The following is a 22,528-nucleotide window of genomic DNA, read 5'->3' as shown; positions in this document are numbered from 1 at the left end:
CATATTTACAGCATTCCCCTTCATCATCTACTTTATTAAAGTTGCCAAAGAGAAATGAGAGTGAGTCTGGCATGAGCTTTCCTTGAAAAAGTCATACTAGCTTTATGGAATCACTGCTTCTCTTACTGGAGCAGCTACATGGCACAGTGGATAGAGCACTTTGCCTGTAATAAAGAAGACCTGAATTCAAATTTGGCCTCAAACATTAGTTGTGTGACCCTAGGCAAGTCATTTAACTCTGTTTGCTTCAATTTTTTTATCTATAAAATGATCAGGAGAAAGAAATGGCAACTCATTCCAGTATCTTTGCCAAGAAAATCCCAAAAGGGGTCATGAAGAGTTGGACATGATTGAACAACAAACTTCTTTTTCTAGATATTCACCAATCATTTCTTTAATGATCTATTCTAGAATTTTCCCAGGAATTGAAGGCAAGCTCACAGACTGTGGTTTGCAGCTTTGGTTCCCTTCCCTTTTTTTAAAAAATTAAGACATTTTCCTTCCTCCAATCTTGTGCTATCTCTTACATTTTCCACGATCTTTCAAATATGACATACAAGAGGCTCAACTATCAAATTTTCTCGTTCTTTCAGGAGCAGAGGAGAAAATCATCTTAATCAAGAGATCTGAATTTATCAAAGGCAGCTAAATGCTCTCTTTCTGTACCCTTACTTATCTTGGGTATTTTGTCATTTCTAGTTACTTTAAAAAGAAATCCATTCTATACTTGAAAACATATGCTATCTCCCCTTGGGACTCACTCATCCAACTCATAGTTCCACTGGTTGACTGGGTCACTAGAGAAGTAGCTGTTACTATTCCCAAGATACTAAGAGTAATTCTGCAGGTGGCTACCACCAAACACTAGCTCACAAGCTTCCACCAATGTGCTTTTCTTTAACAATAAGCAGTAGAATGTTAGATTTTTAACATATTGACTAACTTCAATAGCTTAGAGTGAATAGTAATTACAAATCATTTCCCTCAAGACAAACATATTTATTTCCTATAAATATTCCCAGAATCTAGGAGGAAGAAGGGTCATATAGTAGACACATTGGGTAGTCCAATCAGTTGGAGTCGTAAGGTACTCTGTTCGGCTAGTATACTATAAAAGGTGTTTTAGCTAAGGTAAGCACCTTTTTGATTTCCTTTTACTCAATTTATTATGCCTTTCTTTTTGAAAAATTTGACTAACTGGAACCTGTTTCCAAGGTGGGGAATTTCTGAAGGCTTTTCCTTTAGCCTTTCAATCTCTTTCTTTTAACTTTTATATACTTTTAGCTTTTGCAAAAGTCTCATCTAGACACTAGCTTTACATCTAAACCAAATTCTATACAGAAGGCAGAAAGCTTGTCCAATAATTAAACCCCCAGGCAACTGTGTCATTTATTCTTTCAGGCACTCAACAAACATGGTAGAATAGAAGAGTTCTAGCTCTGAAGTCAGTGGATCTGGGTTTGAATGTTACCTCTGATATTTAATATATGACCTTAAGTCAACCATTTAACTTTTCTTGGCCTCAGTTTCCTCACCAGTAAAAGTGAGGATCTTGATCTTGATGACCTCTGAAGTCAACTCCCTCTCTAGATCTTTGATGCTTACATGAGCAGACTACTATTCTGGGATACATTATCTATCTATGCACACATATATACATATATGTATATTGTGCATATGTGTATAGATATACATAGATGAATACATACAGGTATATGTATGTGTATATGTATTGCACATGTATAAGTATGATCGTGTGGTGTGTAAATGTATATGCACTTGTGTTATATGTTGTTTGTGTGTGTGTATGTGCAACAATTTTGGTTCTCAAAAACTATATTCTACTGGTGGGGGAAATTTAAATGCTAAAAAAAATTATAAATTTATCCTAGTAAGAAAACATTATATCAATGGAGACTTAAAGAAATAGTAGAAAGTGGGTCTGTGTCCTCAAGATGAAGAAGACCTTTTTGTAGAGTTTCTAAAAGAGAACCTGGGGACAGAGAATCTTGGGAGATGTGGCAAGAAAATAAAGCCAGGCAGGCAAGAAAAGTCATCCAAGGAGCTGTGCACTATTACTATTGAGCACAGGCTATGCTTTCAGAGCCTTTCCTGAAAAGACCCTTCGAAAATTTGGATAATTGATATTGTCAGTGTGGGGGCAGATTGCAAATACTCCATGCCTTGTCTTTCTTTGTGACTGTCCTATCACTAATTCTAATTCAGAGGCAGCTATGTGGCAAGGTAGATAGAATGACTCAGACACTTTTCTAACTGTGTGACCCTGGACAAAACATTTAACTTCTGTATGACTCAGTTTCCTCCACTGCAAAATAGGAGCAATTATAATTTGTGAGGCTCAAATGAGGAAATATTATTAAAGCATTTAGCACAGTGTCTGGCACTAAAATGCTTATCTCCTTCCCTTCCCAGGTATGAGTGAAGGACTGGTTCAGTCAACATGCTAGAGGAATTCTTCTAGAATTTTTTGACATTATGTGGTTACCAATAGAGTACATAAAGAGAATTAGCTCTTATTTTCACTACATGTCTCGCTAGACTCCTTTTGCCATGAATCTTTTCCATGTTATCTTTAAAGAGTATATGTTATTGTGATTAAGTATTTGACATAAAAATAAGTTGAACTTTAGATAGTCTGCTGTTGGCTGGCAACACTGAAATATTCTTTACTTCCAGAAGATGTCAGTCTTGTTGCCTCTGCCTATGACTCTGGGGAACTAATTACAATCAGAAATGATTGGGAAGTTTTGAAATTATAAAAGAAAAGAAGTTAGGTTTGGGAACTGGCTGAATGTAGTCATGCTCAGAAACTTCTTTAGCGATCAAAATCACTGAAAGTAGTGGGGAATACAAGCCCTGGGGAAGTTAGGGATGGAGGTGAGTTGTTTTGGGGAGGCTGTGCAAGTCAACCAATGCTAGATTTTGAATACTTAACATTTCCATGCTCTGCAAATTCGTAATTTCTCTGGTCTATATTTTGTTTTATGTCTCCCTTTATGACAGGGGAAAGAAGACTTTTTGAAAACAATGTCCCTAGTAAGCTAAGGTAAAGAAGTGAATTGTGTCCACATCTAGGCAAGGACATTTGATTTCTCAGATCAGTATCCCTGAAAGGTCAAAGTGGGGCTTCTGCCAACAATACAAAGAGAAGAAGCAGCCTCCAACAGATTTGTGGTAAATTCCCCAGCAGAGAGAGTAGAAACTCTCAACAGTGGTGCCTGGGGTCCAACACTGAATGCTGCCCCACTTCTTGCTGTGTATATGTAGTTTATAACTAAGTTACTGTGTCAATATCCCACTTTAGGAGAAATATTCACGGTATAAAGGGGCTATCCCTATAGCTCAGCTGAAAGATTATGTCAAAGAGAATGATAAGAAAATGATCAGGGGCCTGTCCTGGGTAAGAATTAGAGTGAAGCTCAGGAAAGCAGTGACCATACCTCAGTTCAGATCACTCAACCTTGGAATTACCTGAAACTTCTAAATCTCAGAACTAAATGAGAACACCATTGCGAAAAAGCCTGAAGTTTGAGATAGTACTCCTCCACCCACCCACTCATGATCCTCATGTCAGGAACAAAGTCCAGCATTAACTAAATCAATATGCATGGTGGGAAAATGAGCAAAAAAAGTTAACAATAAAAAACTACTATGTGATGGGAAAGATCAAGACACAAACTCATAAGACAGTGGAGTTAAAACAGTTATAAGCAAATCCCCAAAGGAAAATGTGGATTGAACACAAGCCCAGCAAGAATTCCTGTAAGAGTTAAAAAATGATTTTTAAAATCAAAGAGTGGTAGAGGAAAAAATAAGTCAAAGAAATGAAAGCAAAGGAAAAAACATGAAAAGACAATTAACAGCTTGGTAAAAGAGATACAAAAATATGGATGAAAATAACTCCTTAAAAAGGCAGAATTGACCAAATAGAGACAGAGGTACAAAAGCTCAATAAAAAAAATACTTCCTTAAAATTTAAAATTGGGCAAGTGGAAGCTAATGGCTCTATGAGATATTAAGAAACATTAAAACAAGGGCAAAAGAATACAAAATTAAAGACAATGTGAAATGTCTCATAGGAAAAAACTGACTTGGAAAATAGATCAAAGAGAGATAATGTAAGAATTATTGGATTACCTAAAATCTATCATCAAATAAAAAGCCTAGACATTGTATTTCAAGAAGTTGTCAAGAAAACCTGCTCAGATATACTTGAAGCAGAGGACAAAATGGAAATTGAAAGAATCTTTCAATCACCACCTGAAAGAGATCCCAAAATGAAAACTCCCAGGAATATAATAGTCAAATTCAAAAGCTTCCAGGTCAAAGAGAAAATATTGCAAGTAGCTAGGGAGAAACAATTCAAGTTTTGTGGAACCACAGTCAGGATTATACAAGATCTGCCGTGTATTACCTTAAAGGAGCAGAGGGCTTGTAATATGATATTCCAGAAGGTAAAAGAACTGTGATTACAACCAAGAATAACCTACACAGAAAAGCTGCGTATAATCCTTTAAGGGAAAAAAATGGATATTTAATTAAATAGCAGAGTTTTAAGCATTTCTAATGAAAAAAAAACAGAGCTAAATGGAAAATTTTACTTTTATATACAAGACTCAAAAGAAGCATAGAAAGATAAACTTGAAAGAGAAGTCATAATAGATTCAATAAGGTTAAATTGTTTGCCTTTCCATGTGGGAAGATGATACATATATCTTCTAAGAACTTGATCAGTATTAGGACAGTTAGACTGATTCCACATAGAAAGAGGGTGTAAGAGTAAGCAATTATGTCAGAATGATGTTTAAAAAAGGATAGGAAAGAAAAAGGGATCACCTAGAAGAAGGATTGAGAGAGCAGAAGAATGAAGAAAATTATCTCACATAAAAGAAGGTGTACGTGGAAGAGTTTTTACAATGGAGGAAAAGATGGTAGAGTGGGTGTATGTGCAATGCTTCAACTTCACTCCCATCCTAATTGGTACAAAGAGAAAAAATATAGAAGTCTTCAATTGGTAATAGAAATCTCTCTTACCTAATATGGAATAAGGAGGGGAAGGGTATAAGAAAAATGGAGGGCAGATAAAAGAAGGCAGTGTTCAGAAACAAAATAGACTTTAGAGGAGAAACAGGGTAAAAAGAGATTAAAAAGATGAACAGGAGATAAGATGGAGGGAAATAGAAAACTGATAATCATAATTGTTAATGTGAATGGGATGAAATCACCCATGAAATGGAAATGGATAACAGAATGGATTAGAAATCAGAATCTAACAGTACATTGTTGATAAAAAAAATAAAAAAAAAACACTTGAAAGAGTAGACACACATGGAGTTAAAATAAGGGTCTGGAGCAGAAACTATTATGCTTCAGTTGAAGCTAAAAAGGAAAGGGTAGCAATCATGATCTCAACCAAAGCAAAAGGGATGAACAGTGAAACTCCAACTTGCTAAAAGGAACCATTGATAATGACATAAATAACTTAAATATATGTGCACCAAGTAGTATAGCATCTGAATTCTGAAATAAAAAGTTAAATGGTTTATAGAAGGAAATAGATAGTAAAACTATATTCATGGGGCACCTCCATTTTTCCTTCTCAAAGCTAGATTGCTATAACCATAGAATAAATAAGAAAGAAGTCTAGGAGAAGAAGAGAATCTTGGAAATTTTATATTTGATAGACCTCTGACAAAAAATGAATGGGAATAGAAAGGAGCAAACCTTTTTCTCAGCTCTGTATGGCACCTCCACAAAAATTGACCATGTATCAGTGATAAAAACCTTATGGAGAAGAATTAAGTGCATCCTTTTCAGATCACAATGTAATAAAAATTATATTTAATGAAGGGCAGTGGAAGCATAGATTAAAAGTTAATTGAAAACTAAATAATCTAATCATAGGGAATGAGTAGCCCAAAAATCATAAAAACAATCAATTATTTCATTAAAATAAATAACAAAAATCAGGCAACATTCCAAAATTTGTGGGTTGCATCCAAAAGAGTTTTGGGGGGAAAATTGCTGTCTCTAAATTCATACATCAATAAAAGAGAGAAAGAGCAAATCAGCGAATTTGGGTATGCAACAACAACAAAAATTAGAAAGAGGATAAATTACAAATTCCCAATTAAATGTCATCCTGAAAATCAAAGGAGACATTAATAAAATTGAAAGCAAGAAAATAATTAAGTAAAACTAGGAACTGGTTTTGTGTGTGGGGAAAACAATGAGACAGATAAACCACTGATTATTTTGATATTTAAAAGAAGAAACCAAATTACCAGCATCAAAATGAAAAAGGTGAATGTACCACCAATAAAGATGAAATTAAAGCAATTATTAGAAGCTATTTTGTCCAATTATATGCTAGTAAAATTGATAAACTAACTGAAATATATGAATATTTATTGTTGTTGAGCTGTTTTAGTCATGTCTGGCTCTGTGACCCCATTTGGGGTTTTCATGGCAAAGATACTGGAGTGGTTTGTCATTTCCTTCTCTAACTCATTTGGCAGAGCAAGAAACCGTGGCAAACAATATTAAATGACTTCCACGAAGTCCAACAGCTAAAAATTCTGTAAGGTCAGATTTGAACTCAGGAAGAATATGTTCCTGACACTATTCCAAGCACTCTATCCACTGTGTCACCTAACTACCCCTTATAATTGACCATATCAATAACAAAAAAAACAGAAACCATATGATTATATCAATAAATGCAGAAAAAGCCTGTAACAAAATAAAACATTCATTTGTATTAAAAACAGTAGAAAACATCGGAATTAATGGAGCCTTTCCTGAAATAAGTATTATCTATCTAAAACTAAGAGCAAGCATTATCTATAACGGGGATAAACTTGAAAGCCCTCCCAATAAGATCAAGAGTGAAAAGGATGTTCATTATCACCATTATTATTCAGTTCGATATTAGAATTGTTAGCTAGAGCAACAAGATAAGAAAAAAACATTGAAGACTAAAAGGAGTCAATGAGAAAAAAAAATCATTGCTCTTTGTGGCTGGTATGATTATATACTTAATGGGCAGCTAGTTGCCACAGTGGATAAAGTACCAGACCTGAGCTTAGGAAGTCTCATCCAAACTGGGTCATGAAGAATCAGATATGGCTGAAATGACTAAAAAACAACAAATACTTAGAAAATTCTAGAAAATCAACTACAAAAACTAGTTGAAACAATTAACAACTTCAGTAAAGTTGAAAGAGATGAAATAAACCCACAGAAATTATCAGCATTTCTACATACATACTACCAACAACATGCTACATACTACCAACTTCTCAGCAGGAAGAGAGAGAGAAATTCCACTGAAAATAACTGAAGACTATATAAAATACTTGTGTGCCTTTCTGTGTGGAAAAACATAGGGATTATTCGAATTTAGTTTAAAAATGCTTTCACAGAAATAAAACAGATTTAAACCACTGGAGAAATATTAATTGCTCATAGGCAGATTGAGTCAATATCAGGAAAGTGATGATTCTACCTGTTAATTTATTTATTCAGTGCCATACCAATCAAACTACAAAAGAAATACTCTATGGACCTAGAAATAATAGTAATAAAATTCATCTGGAAGAACAAAAGGTCAAGAATATTCAAGGGAGTCAATGAAAAGTGGGTAAGGAAGGAAGCCTAGAAATTGGAGATTTCAAACAATATGAGTGGTAATCATCAAAATGATCTAGTGCTCACTAAGAAATAGAATGGTGGATGAATGGAATAGAGTAGGTATATAATAGACAGTACTAAATGAACATAGTAATCTACATTTGATAAACCCAAAGATTCAAGCTTTGGGGAAAAGAACTCACTATTTGACAAAAATTGCTGGGAATAAAGTAGTTTGGTGGAAACTAGCTGTAGATCAACATCTCATACCATATGCCAATATAAGATCAAAATGAACAAATACTTTAGACATAAAAAGTGATATAATAAATAAGTTAAAGGAGTATGGAAAAATGTACCTGTCAGATCGATGAGTAAGGGAAGAGTTTATGACCAAACAAGAGACCACAGGAAGTAAAATAGATAATTTTGATTACATGAAATTAAAAACTAATTGCACCAAAAAATTGCACAAATACAAATTAGTGCAGCAAAATTGTAAGGAAAACAGGAAGCTAGTAGGGGGGATCTTTATTGCATGTTTCTCCAATAAGGGTGCTATTTCTCAAATATAGAAGGAATTAACTCTAGTTTATAAAAACATGATCCATTCCCCAGCAGATAAGTGGTTAAATGATATGAACAGGCAGTTTTCAGTAGAAGGAATCAAAACTATTAATAGTCACAGAAAAATATTCTAAATCACTATAGATCAGAAAAATTTAAATTAAAATAACTCTAAGATGCCACCTCACACTTATAAGATTAACTAACATTACACAAAATAAAAATAACAAATTTTGAAGTGACGTGAAAAAATTGGAACACTTATTCACTGCTGGTGGAATTGTAACTAGTCCATTTTGAATCACAATTTGAAACTATTCCCAAAAGACTATAAAACGGTGCACATCCTTTTACCCAGCAATATCACTACTATATCTGTACCCCAAAGAGTGCGAAATCAATCTGTACAAAAATATTTATTGTAACTCTTTTTGTGGTAGCAAAGAATTGGAAATCAAGGCAATGCCCATCAATTAAGGAATAGCTGAACAAGTTTTGTCATATGGTTGTGATTGAATACTATTGTGCTATAAAAAATGATGAGCAGGATAGTTTCAGAAAAAAACCTGAAAAGACTTACATTACCTGATGCTGAGTGAAGTAAGCAGAACCAGGAGAACACTGAATACAGTAACAGCAACACTGTGTGATGATCAACTTTGATAGACTTAGCTCTTCACAGTAATATAATGATCCAAAATGATTCCAAAAGAAAGTATCTAGTCTAAATGATCTCATTTTTGCAATGGATGAAATTGAGGCCCAAAGCAATGAGGCAGCCCACCAATGAAGTGGCCAAGCTAAGATGAGGCTGGAGGCAGATTCTATATGGAATTCATAGAGCCATAATGGACCAGTCACCCACCTAAGGAACTCACAGTCTGCTTTCTTTTCTCTGTCTTCTGCCTCCACCATCAAGGAGGAAATTGATCTCGGTGTTGCCTTGCAAAGAAACTCATCCTTTCATTCATTGAAAATATAAATATGAAGAGCTCTTTGCCTTTATAGAGCTGACAGGGATTAGGTTGTATGTTATCTGACAGCATGATTTTTAAAATGTACGGGTGACTTCAATTTTGAGATTCTTCTGAAATAATAATAATAATAATAATTAATCACAATTTAGCTAAAGTACAAGAATGGAATTTTAAAAATCTGGCCCAAATCCTGTACTTTCTAAGATAACTACCAGCTCCAAAATTTTGTGATCTTCACTTTAAAGGGAATAAGGTATAAAGTCATGCGAAGAAAGAAAATTCATGCCAAGCCCAGGTAGTCATAAGAATAATTTATGTTTTTTTTCAGAATCAGCTTTTTTTTTTTCCTGTGTTTCCTCACAATTTCCCTGTAGTTCTGTGGTATGGTAGGAACTCTCCTGAGCATTGCATTAAGAACATTAAAAATAGTTCTATATGAATGCACATGTTTGGATGAATTTTTAATTCTCTGGCTTTTAAAATTTCTTTTTATTTTCTTTTTCTACCCATATTGTGAAAGAAAATACAAACAAAATAAAACAATAGAAATTAAGAAAGTGAAAAAAGTGTGCTTCACTCTTCATTCGGAGTTCTTCAGTTCTCTCTCCGGAGTTAGATAACATCTTTCATCATGCATCTTTTGGAATTGTCTTGAATCATTGGAATGTTGTGGATCATTGTCTTGGCTCTCATAAAGATAAATTGTTTTGATAGAGTACAGGTGATCACTCTTATAATAATCCTATTAATGTATACGATATTCTCCTTGTTCTGCTCATTTCACATCTTTGCTAATTTGCAGGGTCTGAGGTGAAAATGCAGAGTTGTTTAGGTTTGGATTTCTCTTATTGTTAATGATTTGAACATTCTTTCATGTGACTATGAATATTTTGCAATTCTTTGGAGAGTAGTTTGTTCATGTTCTTTGACCACTCATCTACTATGGAATGGATATTGGTCATATGTATGACATGTATAAAATTATTTATACACACATGTATACATTGACTATCTTGAATACCAAACACTTCTCAGAGAAATTTTATACAAAGATTTTTTTTCCCATTCAACCACTTCTTTTCTTATCTCAGGTTCATTAATTTTTACTATACAGAAGCCCCTCAGTTTCAAGTAATCAAAGGTTTTTTTAAATTTTTTGTAATTAACTTTATCAAGATACGATCCGTTTCTCTTCTAATTTTGTTATAATATGATCTTTAATATTAAGGCCATGTAATCATTTAAGAATTTTTTGGAATATAGTATGTGGTGCTGGTCTAAGCCTTATTTCTGTAAAGCTGTTTTCCAGTTTTCTCAGCAGCTTTTACCCAATTAAGAGCTTTTCCTAGGTAATTTATGTTTTCCATTTTATGACACAGAATTACTAAGTTCCATTTTTTCTGATTCTTCCCTTACCACTCTGTTCCATTGATCTATTCTTTAACCAGATCAAATATTTTTGACAACTGCCACTTTACAATATAATTTGAGGTCTGGAAGCAATCTTCGTCCTTTGTCTCTTCTTCTATTCAATATTCTATATCTTTCATTATTCCAAATGCATTTTGTTATTATGTTATCAAGTTCTATTAAGTATTCCCTTGACAATTTGATTGGCATAACAATGTGAGTGCCAACTTTTCTTGTAACAAAGCTAACTTTGCTAACTTAATCTTTTTAAAAATCATTATTATGGCACAGACCATCCGTGATCACTGAATATTCCTCCAGTTGCTTCAGTTGTTCTTTATTTCCTTAAGCAGAAATTTGTAATTGGATATATATGTGCGTGTGTGTGTATAAAAATATATGTGTATATATCTATACATATATACATATATGTCTTTTGTGTGCTTTGGTGGGATGATCCCCAGATAGTTTATGTAAATTGCAGTTATTTGGAATCTGAGTTCCCTTTCTATTATTGCTTCTTAAATGTTGTTATTATTATAAAGAAATATTGTTGATTTTTGAGTTAATTTTGTAGGCTTCAATTTTGCTGAAGCTATTAGTTATCTCATTCAGTATATTTGCTGATTCCCTAAGATTTTCCAAATATACTATGAGGTCATCAACAAGTAGGGAAAGTTTTATCTCTATTTCACATATCTTTGTTCTTTTATTTTCTTTCCCGTCTTATTGCTCTTGCTAACATTTCCAGAACTATACCAAACAATAGCAGAGAGAATAGATACCTTTGTGTCACTCTCATATTTGTTAGAAAATATTTTAATGTATCCCAGTTGCAAAAGATGCTTGCTTTTGAATGCAGATAGATCCTTTTTATGATATTAAAAAATTTCTCTTTGCCTTTACTTTGTAGAGTTTTTAGCCTAAAAGAGGGCTGCACTTTGTCAAAGGCTTTTCTACATCTGTTGGGATAATCATATTGTTTGGGATGCTTTGAATTTTAATATAATTAATTACATTGATTGTTTTCTTAATGTTGACCCATCCTTAAATCCCTGACACAAATCCAACTTGGTTATAATGATTGAATGATTTCTTGGATAAAATGTTGTGAAGTCTTTTTGAAAGGACTTTGTTTAAAAAATTTTGAGCCAATATTCATTAATAGTGTTGACCTATAGTTTTCCTTCTGTGTTTTATCTTTCCCTGACTTAAGTATTAGAACTACATTTGCTTCATAAAAGGATTTAAATAGGGCTCTTTCTCAATTTTTAAGAATAATTTGTGAAGTATGGGTACTACTTGTACTTTCAAAACTATTCTTGCATATCAAGCATCCTTGCCAAAAGAAATCTTGAGCCACACAGCGAACCTGTACTTGATAGAGGCAACAGCCAATCAAATGTATGGGTAGAGACACATAACAAGAACCCAGACTATCTAAAATGTAACCAATACAGAGATCATCTATATTTGCTTCTAGAGTATGTTTTTGTGCTTGCACTGAGATACAAATGTGTCCCTTGTACACCAGAAAAAGAAACCATGTGGAAGATCTGCTCAATCAGGAGTGACTGGGAAACTGTACTGCTTCCCTACCTCATTCCCCACTTACTGCTAAAGATGCATAACATCATCCCATAGACAACCCTGAGCAGCAACTGTCTCTGAGGATCTGCCTCACCCTGAATCTGGAGTGGAAAAAGCGGTTGTCTGTCTCTTGTTTTTAATTTACAAAATCTATAATATGTGAAAGACTAGAAGTTAATAGGAGATGGGGGAATCTTAGCTTTGGAAGACAATGGGGCTTTGGAGTCTGGAAAACCCTAATTCACCTCTCACTTCTTACACTAATCAGCTATGTGACCAGCTGCTTAACCTATCTGAGTACCAATTTCCTCATCTGTTAAATGGAGATAAAAGTTTGTATACTCACAGACCTGTTATGGGGTTTAAACAAGATGGTGTGTGTAAAGCCTGTATAAATATCATCTGTATTTGCTAATTAAGTTAATAGAGATTTAAAAGCAAAATAAATAATGTGTGTAATAGAGTAGAATATAGTTTCCTGATTTTTCACGATATTAGCTATTTATTTTTTGTAGGCAAACCGCTTTCAGCGTACTCATTTAGGATAAATTTGATGCCCATACTTATTGCCTCTAGGGACCACATCCTCTAGAGCATCAAAAAACTTCTGCTGATTCACCACCATTACAAATAATTTTTCCCTACTTTATGAAACAAGGAGACTAAAGACTTTGTGACCTATTAGTTAGTCATTCTGATGAACTAACACTTATTGATATTAGTTGAGATCTTGGAAAACCAGTTTAGCGTTTGGGCAAAGTCAAACAATGTTAGTAACACAGGCTTCAGAGGGACAAAATCTAGATTCTCATGACCAAGAAGAACTTCAGAAATCATCTAACCCAATGCAAACCAGAAAAGGCTCTTTGTTACAAGGGCTCCAACAGGTGATCCTCCAGCCTGCCCTTAAAATTCCTGCATGGACAAGGAACCCATTGTCTCTGAATGAATGGTTGAATGAATAACAAAGCATTTATTAAACATTATGTATCAATCACTGTGCTAAACTGTAATGACACAAATAGAAAAAAATGAAAAGGTCGTGCCTTCAAGGAACTTACATTTCTTCTTTTCTTTTAGGAGCTTATATTTCAAGAGGGGGACATAATAACAGCATGAAATAGTGGCCATTCTTCCACTGCAGACTGGGAGAATTGCTGGAACCTTGTAAAGAAGTTTTTCAACCATCTAGGCTATTCACACACCCTAATTTTAAATTGAGCACTGAATCTCTTCAATTTTTTATAGGTATATCTATCTTGATCAGGTAAATCATAAGGATAGGAAACGACATCATAGGGCAAACTGATCAACATGTACTATCTGAAAATAATAAAATTGATTTGACCACTGCTTCCAGACCTAGAGGTGGAAAGCAGAGACTAGGGTAAGAAGGATGCATGGGAGTGGTAAAAGTGTGGTGGTAAGGCATTGATTGTCTCAGCAATAGAAACGTTTATGGCATTGTGTCAGTCAAGTTATAATTAACCTCATCAATTAAAATTCCTAGAGCTCGGGGCAGAGTAGGAGTACTTGGTAGGGCACATGAATATGCCGTGAAGATGGCCTAGGAACAGCTCTTAAAGCAGTTCATCTTGCTTTTGGATAGCATGAAGTGTTAGGAAATCTTTATTACACTGAATTGAAATGTGTCTCTTGGGACCAAAATAAAAAAGCCTAGTCTCTCTTCCACAAAATAATAGGGCATGCTTTAGACTAAGGCTATCAAGTATGTCCCAAGGGTTTCCTTTTTCATGATAAACATGTTCTTTTAGCAATAACATGGCCATGATTTCCAAAGGTATGGCCTCTGGTGTTCTCATCATCCTGTTTATCTATTTTTACATGCTGGTTAACATCCTTCATAAAATGTAGTGTACACAACTGAGCACAATATTCTAGACGTGATCTGACAAGGGTGGAGTACAGCAGGACATTTCATTCATTCTAGACACTCTGCTTTTATGAATGCAGTCCAATTTACATTAACTTATTTGGTAGCTCTATTTTATGGTGGGTTCATCTTTAGCTTGTGATCTACTAAAGATGACAGATCTTTTTCACATAAACTATGTAGCTATGCCTTCCCCTCTTGTCATTGTACAATTAATTTTTGGATATTAAGTTTATGACTTCCCATTTAAGCCTATTAAATATTATCTAGGAATACTTTAGCTCATCATTGTAGCCTATAAAACTCTTTGGAGATTTTCACTCTTTTCAGATGTTTTCGCTGTTATTCCCACCTTTGTGTCACTCCCAAATCTGACAAGTAAGCCATCTATGCCTCACCCAAATCACTGATAAAAATGACACATGAGTTTATTGGCAAAGTGCTATGGGACACTGTCCTGGTGGCCTAACTTTAGGTTAACGCATTTGAGTCTGGCACTTCAGCTAAGCCAGAATCCACATAAGAGTACTGTTAGTGACTCCACAACTTTTTATTTTGTCCCTGAAAATATGTGAAAAACATTTGAAATGCAGATATCCATGACCTTTCCTGGTCTATCAATCTAGTAACTCGATCAAAAAGAAAATGAGGTATGGAAAGATGATGTGTGTGACTCATGAGGCCTTTCTCAGTGTTAGGGTAGTTAGAAGTAGCGTGTGTGTGTATGTGTGTGTATGTATGTGCATGTGTATGCATGTTATATATGTGTAGGTACGTATGTATGTATATGTATGCATACATATATATATATGAACAGAAGGCACAGGATGAGCTGGATATGAAGGGAGGATACCTAAAAAATAAAATTAAGTGTTGAGAGGATTGTACTGGGAGAAAGAGAAAGGGAAAGGTAGAATATAGTAAATCATCTTACATAAAAGAGGCAACAAAGAGCTTTTACAATGGAGGGGAAGTGGGGTAGGTGAGAGGGAATAAATGAGCCTTACTTTCATGGGATTTGGCTTAAGGAGGAAAGAACACATATTCAGTTGGGTATGGACATCTATCTTACCCTGCAGGAAGGCGGTGGGGGAAGGGGGCAAGAAAGGGGGTAGAAGAAGGAAGATAATAGAAGGGATGGCAGATTGGGGGAAGCAGTAATCAGAAACAAACACTATTGTGGGGGGACAGGTCAAATCTTGCCCTTAATAATATATTCTACAATTTTTCAAGGAGTAAATGTCAAGCTCACCAGCCTACATCTTGACTTCAGAGGCCATCTGGTCTAATCGATATTGTGAACATGAGTGCCATAAACAACAAACACAAGTCATTATTCTGTCTTCTTTGAAGATTTCCAGCAATTGTGAAAGTTGTTATCACCCAAGGGAGTCTACTCCACTTATGAACAGCTCTAACTGCTAGGAAGATTTTTCTTATGTTGAGCTAAAAATGCAATCCCTTCTTCCCAGTTCTGTCATCTGTGACCACAGAGAAAGAACATGCTTCTTCCCTCTTCCACATGTTGGACTTACCCTCCCCTCTTTCTGAATCAGTTCAGATCACATAATTTCTACCAGCCGAGGGTTTTATTGTCAGACTGTGCCCTTGAACTCCCCAATAGCCAGAAGTCACGCAAGGACAGCTCCTCTTCTCAACTCAATCACAAGGCTCTGACTAGACTCAGCCTCTGCTTTCTAGTGCAAAATGCATAAGGTTGTTACCAAAATGTCTTGTTCCCAGAAGTGTGGAAGAAATGAATTGGAAGATCACAGAAATGATGAAGGAAATACAAAATTTAAGATATAGCCCTAGCTCCCACAAAACCTGGTCTAGGAACTATGTGCATTGCAATTATATATAATTGTACCCTCCTTGTGGAATATGTGTCATAACTCACAATGACTATGACATTACAGAAAATGAGGAATGAGGATTGTGAACAAGGAACAACTGCCAGGTGGAAGAAAGAATGATAAAATCATATAAAAGGAGATGAAAAAATGTATTCTGCATGGCCCTAGAAGTTTCAAAGATTCGTATTTAGCCTTGATAAAAGAAAAAACTTACCAACAGCTAGAGCTATCCCAAAGCACAATGAAATGCCTCAGGGGGAGGAGGTCTCCAAGCAAAGGCTGAATGACACTTTTCCAGGCATATATTACAGAGAGGATTATTGCTCAGATATAGGTTGGACCAGATGTAGGCTTCTGAAGCCCATTCCAACTCTGAGATTGTTAAAAGGGGGATCTGAGGAAATGTGAACTGAGTCACATTATGAAGGAGGTGGTCAAAAGTGTCAGAAGCCTGATGGAACAGGGCAAGAGAGAGAGGTGAAAAGCATCTTTAGACACTGACCTGAGCAAGAGGGATCTACAGAGAGGGACTTATTGTAGGGCTTGGGGCATTGAATCCAGGTCACAGAACAGGGTATGAACTGGATTTCAAGTAACAGCAGAAAATAGCAGAAAAAATATTTTAAAACATAGTAAAGTCTTAAACTAGAATCCATGAAGAAAGGACTGAAAATCTAAAGGACTAGAGCTGAGAAGGAACCTCCTAACCCTGGGATAAAATAGTTTTGAGTTTTAATGTCCAGTCTTATGAGTTAAATTCTGGAAAGATGAACCAGTGCCAAAGGTGATTTCCTAAAATTTACATATCTTTATAAAAATAGCAGAATTTTAGAATTGGAAGGTAAGTTACTGATGAGAAAATGGAACCCAGAAAAGTAAAGTGGCTTGTCTTTCCAAAGTGACAAATTAAGATTAGTGGAAGAACACTTGTTTTTTCCTTTTCATGTAGTACCTGAAATTCAATCTCAGATTTACTTCTAAAATTTTTTTATTTTGTTTTTCTTTCTAATTCTCTTTAACAAAGATAGAGCCATTTCTCCAGGGACATCAGGCTAAACAACATTAGGATGGATCTCTTAATTTCCTGTTAGTCACTTTTTCCACTACAGTATGCTATTTCCCTAATTACTCCTAGATGTTTTTATTTATATAAATATTGGGTGATGTGCATTCCATGTGGGGAAGTAATATTGGTCAAAGACTTTTCCCTTATTGCTGGAGCCATGACTGTTGATCAGATGATGTTGATGAAAGCCTGATTTCCGTAGTTTCTCTTTCTTGTATATTTACTGTCATGTGTGTTAATTTTAAAGTATGTGAATCTGTATATTTAAAGATACATAGGTATATCCATATGCATTCATCTTTTACGTTATTTCTCTGTATCCTTTCTCCACAGAGACAACCAAAGTCATGCTCTGACCCCTTACCCACAGTGCACCAGTGCACCAATCATTGAATGAATCAATCCATTTGGAGGCTAGATATTCCAGCAGTGTTTTTATATAAAAGGTCTTTTCCCCAATCTAACTCAGTCATTATTATAACAATGGGACTTATTATGCTTTAATGATGATTTAGAGAATGTGTTTCCCTCACTCTTATTATTGTTTGAAGAGTTTAATTACTGTTTATAATCCATTGCTTGATTTTTCTGTGGTGCCTTAATACAAGATAATCTAGGAACAGTATTGTATGTGGAGCTATGGACTTAGACAAGTTTGATTAAAATAAACTCAACTGAGTTTATAATTTTTTCCAGTGTTGTTTTTTTTAATTTTTAGTTTTCAACATACACTTTCACAAGATTTTGAGTTCCAGATTTTCTCCCCATCTCTTCCCGTACACCCACCCCAAGACAGTGTACATTCTGATCACACCTTCCCCCAATCTACCCTCCCTTCTATCACAGTCCTCCCTTCTCTTATCCCCATCACCTCTGTTTTCTTGTAGGGCAAGATAGATTTCTATACCTCATTGCCTGTGTGTTTCTTATTTCCTGGTTGTATATAAGAACAATTTTTAACATTTATTTTTAAAACTTTGAGTTTCAACTACTGTCCCTTCCTCCCTCCCCACCTATCCCCATTGAGAAGGCAAGCAATTCAATATAGGTTATACATGTGTAGTCATGCAAAACACTTCAGTAACAATAATATTGTAAAAGATTAACTATATTTCCCTCCATCCTATCCTGCCCCCCCATTTATTCTATTCTGTTTTGACCCTATTCCTCCTCAAAAACGTTTACTTCTAATTACCCCTCCTCCCATTATCTCTCCCTTCTATCATCTCCCCACCCCCTACTTATGCTCTTCCCCCCATTTCCCTGTAGTGTAAGATAGAGTTCATACCAAACTGAGTGTGCATGTTATTCCCTCCTTAAGACAAATGTTGCTGGGGATGGAAGCTCAATTCCATGTGGACAGTCTCGGGCGGGTAAAGGTGGGAACTTCTAAATCTTAGAGTTCTCACGAGGCCCCCCAGGAAACGGCTGGGAATCGAGGTGAACCGAGCTATCTCGTGTATTTCCGCCTCTTCCCGTGAGAAACGTGATGAGAGAGAGCTCTCCCCACCCTCGAGATTGTCCCGGATCTGGGCACACCTATTGTTATCTAACAGGCACGGTATTCAGGTGCAAACTATGTGGCTGGAGAGCTCAGTTAGGATCAGGAAAGCCTGAAAGCGCTCTTAGGAGGGAGGGGCGCGGAGCGGACAGGACAGAAGGCTCCGTTTTCCTCTCTCTGCTCTCCCTTCCCCCTCTCTCCCCACTTACACTTCTGCTTCCAATCTCTTATTGTAAGATCTTTGCCTCCTTGGGAGATTCCTCGCTCCCTCCTAAGGAAGAATTCCCCTGCAGTTGTAACCAGAACCCTGAATAGAAGCTTAACCCTTGTTCGACTCTGGGAGGTCTCTTCTCTCATACGACTATCCGGTTTGGCCAGCCGAAGACCTGCGAGAGGTAAGGTAAGAAGACTCGGGTAGCCCTCAGGACTCTAGGCCTGGCAAAATGTGATGAGAGTAAGGTTCACTCTTTTCTTCTCACCTCTCCTCTCTTCCCCTCCATTGAAAAAAAACTTTGTCTTACCTCTTTTAAGTGAGATAATTTGCTAATTTTATTTCTTCTCCTAATATATTCCTCTTTCACCCCTTAATTTTATTTTATTTTTTTAGATATCATCCTACCTACTCAACTCACCCTGTGCACTTTGTCTATATGTATATAATCCCTCCAGCTACTCTAATACTAAGAAAAGTCTCAAGGGTTACAAATATGATCTTTCCATGTAAGAATGCAAACAATTCAACCTTAGTAAGTCCCTTATGATTTCTCTTTCCTGTTTACCTTTCCATGCTTCTCTTGATTCTTGTGTTTGAAAGTCAAATTTTCAATTCAGCTCTGGTCATTTCAACAGGAATGTTTGAAAGTCCTCTATTTTGCTTAATGACCATTTTTTCCTTTGAAGTATTATACTCAGTTTTGCTGCTTAAGTGATTCTTGGTTTTAATCCTAGCTCCTTTGACCTCTGGAATATCATATTCTAAGCCCTGCAGTCCCTTAAAGTAGAAATTGCTAGATCTTGTGTTATCCTGACTGTATTTCCACAATACTTGAATTGTTTCTTTCTTGCTGTTTACAATATTTTCTCCTTGACCTGGAAGCTCTGGGATTTGGCTGCAATATTCCTAGGAGTTTTCCTTTGGGGATCTCTTTCAGGAGGTGATTGGTGGATTCTTTAAATATCTATTTTACCCACTGGTTCCAAAATATTAGGGCAGTTTTCCTTGATAATTTCTTGAAAGATGGTGTCTAGGCTCTTTTTTTGATCATGGCTTTCAGGTAGTCCAATAATTTTTTTCACAAAGTTTAAAGTTACTGCATTTATTTCTAGTTTTAGTATTGCTAATCAGTGAACTATGTAAAAATAATGAGATTTTCAGTAGGAATAACAACTTTTAAAAAGAATTTGAAACAGAAAGATTGATAATGAAAATCTTATCAAACAGAGTGCAATTACAAGACTATTTTCCAAAGGACTGTTTATCCTAACCTGAACTAATGACTGTCAATTAATCAAGAAATAATTAATTACAAAGTTAATAATCAAAATTTGTCATCTTAATTTGAAAGCTTTTTCAATCATTATAAAAAGTGTTCATCTTTGACAAAGAAAAAAATTTCAAGATGCCATTAATAGTGCCACATATATTTACTGCTATATGGTGTTTCCAGAACTGATTTACATTCTGTATTTTCATGACCTCCTTAGGCCAAGGGTAAGAGCTGGGTTGAATCTGGTCATAATCAGTGCTGTAAACCTTAGAGCAGAAGAATGCTTCCTTATCCTGTGGCTCAGGGTAGACAGTAGCTGAATTATCAAGGTAGGATTCTTCTTCACTGCAATTTTCAAGGAAACATCTTGAATGGTATTCAAAGGAGGATATAGATGACCATCTTTCAAGTGTTTTCTTCATATTTCCTGAGCCGTAACCTCAGCAGTAGTGAGAATGATTTTATCAGTGATGTGCCTCAATCCACATGCTACAACACCAAGTGCTATTCTGGAAAATACACAGGAATTGTTGCCTTGGCCAGGATAGAAGGTCCATCTATCTGGAAGAGTGACATGATCAAATGAACTGCCACTCACAAAAATGCCACATTCCTCTGTCGCTCAGTAGCACTGCTCTGCAGAACATTCTTCTTTGCTTGTTGGATTACTTAGAGCAAAAATGATGGGTCACTCATTGAAGGAAGCCATGTCTTTGAGAATCTGTTCTGTGAAAGTACCACCAACTGCAGCAACTCCTATGAGGGCAGTTGGCTTTATTTCTCAGAAAATCTCTTCAAGGTTATTCATTTCGTGATGTTCATGGACAATTTTCTCTTTTTTACATGTTAAAGAAGCAATTCCTTTAACTATTAATCTTTTTGAGTCAACCAGCCATATCGTTTCAATAGTTTTCTTCTTGGATATCCCTTCTTTTTCCATGGCCATGATGATAAGGTTTGCAATCCCCAGGGCAACCTCTCCAGCTCTTTGGAATAGAATTGTGTGATCAGACAGAGTTCTGAGTAATGTGCAGAGAGCTGCAAGGAGACCTGCAACTGCAACATATGCTGTTCTTTAAATGTCATTATTGAATGTGCAACATTTGTTTTGGTACTTCTCCAAGAGATGAAATGCATTTGCATTGTCAAAATCCTCACCTGAATAAGGCAATTCATTCCAAACCTGGAAGTAACTGCCTCCATGAATTCATCCAAAAAGTCATAATCATGTCTTCTCACTCTTTTCTGTCTCAGTCCAATATATAAAGGATCTTTTAGGAACTTGTCATTATCAGTTCCCATATCGAGAATGACAGGCAGACACTCTTGAGGATTCACCCCTTCACAGGCAGTATACATGCTGGTTTCCCAACTGGAATGCTCATTCCATTGCAGCCAAAATCACCCAAGCCAAGGATCCATTCTTCATCAGTCACCACAAAAGCCTTGACAACATCTTCAGGCCCTGACTTAAGCAATGTAGCAATGTGACCTTGGTCATGGATACTGATAAAGAGACCTCTTGGCCTCTGAAATGTTAGGCCAACCTGCTGGCAAGTCACTCCTATTGTGGGTGTATAAGCAATAGGCCTGAATTTCTCAGTGTCAGAAGTCAGTACTTAATAGGAAAGCTTTTCTTTTCCATCCTGAAGGTCCATTAAAAGAAAGTATCTGTCAAAGTTAGCCACTCAAAATTCTTAACAATTCTAAAGACTTGAATGTCTTGACCAAGAAAATAAGGTGGCAGTAATCCATGCATATGCAACTGTTGTCTCTCTTTCAAAGTGAAAACCATTCCCTTGTTGAGGTAGGGATTCCATGTCAAGTTGTAGCCCTGCTTCTGGGTATAGAGGATGTACACTGAGGCTTCCATGGCTGTTAGGTGCAAGGGACAGGAGACTCATCTCTTAATCCAACAATTTTAAAATTGTCTCTCTAGTATCTATTTTCCAAGTCAATGGTTTTTCCAATGACATATTTCACATTGTCTGCTACATTTTCATTCCTTTGACTTTGTTTTATAATTTCTTGATTTTTTTATAAAGTAATTAGCTTCCATCTGTCCCATTCTAATCTTTAAAGAATTATTTTCTTGAGACCAATTCATATTGGATTGGTTGTTATTCTGCCATCTTGGCTCCACCCTCCTGAGGTTATACTTTCAAAGAACGTTGAAAATCAGACATCTCAAAATGTGCAATCTTGTCATTTTTGCATCATTTTGTTTTGCTTTGCTTTGCTTCAAAAGTGGAAGCCTATTTCCATCTTTCTATTTCCTATAGACTGATTGTTTTTGATCCTGAGGAGGAAGGGGCTGAGAGGAGTGACTGATCAAGGGATGATGAGGTAAAGCAATAATTTGTGTCAGGATGAGATAGGGAAAGCCAATCTCCATCCCAATTAATTCCCTCTGTTCCTTACAGTGGCTTAGTCCAACATGTTTTCCTCCCATTGACCATGCCACTTCATTCCCATTTTCCCTCTGCAAGCACTAGGAAAGGTTGTTGAGTAGGATGGGAGAGTAAAA

The 22,528-nt window shown here is 35.9% G+C and overlaps 1 pseudogene; it reads right to left on the bottom strand.

The window, feature by feature from the left end:
• Nucleotides 1-20,084: 20,084 nt before the first annotated feature.
• On the bottom strand, nucleotides 20,085-21,874 carry LOC140507711 (NADP-dependent malic enzyme pseudogene; annotated as a pseudogene).
• Between the last annotated feature and the right edge of the window lie 654 nt (nucleotides 21,875-22,528).

The sequence above is a fragment of the Notamacropus eugenii genome, chromosome 5 (genome assembly GCF_028372415.1).
Source record: "Notamacropus eugenii isolate mMacEug1 chromosome 5, mMacEug1.pri_v2, whole genome shotgun sequence".
Lineage (NCBI taxonomy): Eukaryota > Metazoa > Chordata > Mammalia > Diprotodontia > Macropodidae > Notamacropus > Notamacropus eugenii.
Note: the sequence above shows the minus strand (reverse complement) of the source record. Positions and strands in the feature narration are given on the sequence as shown.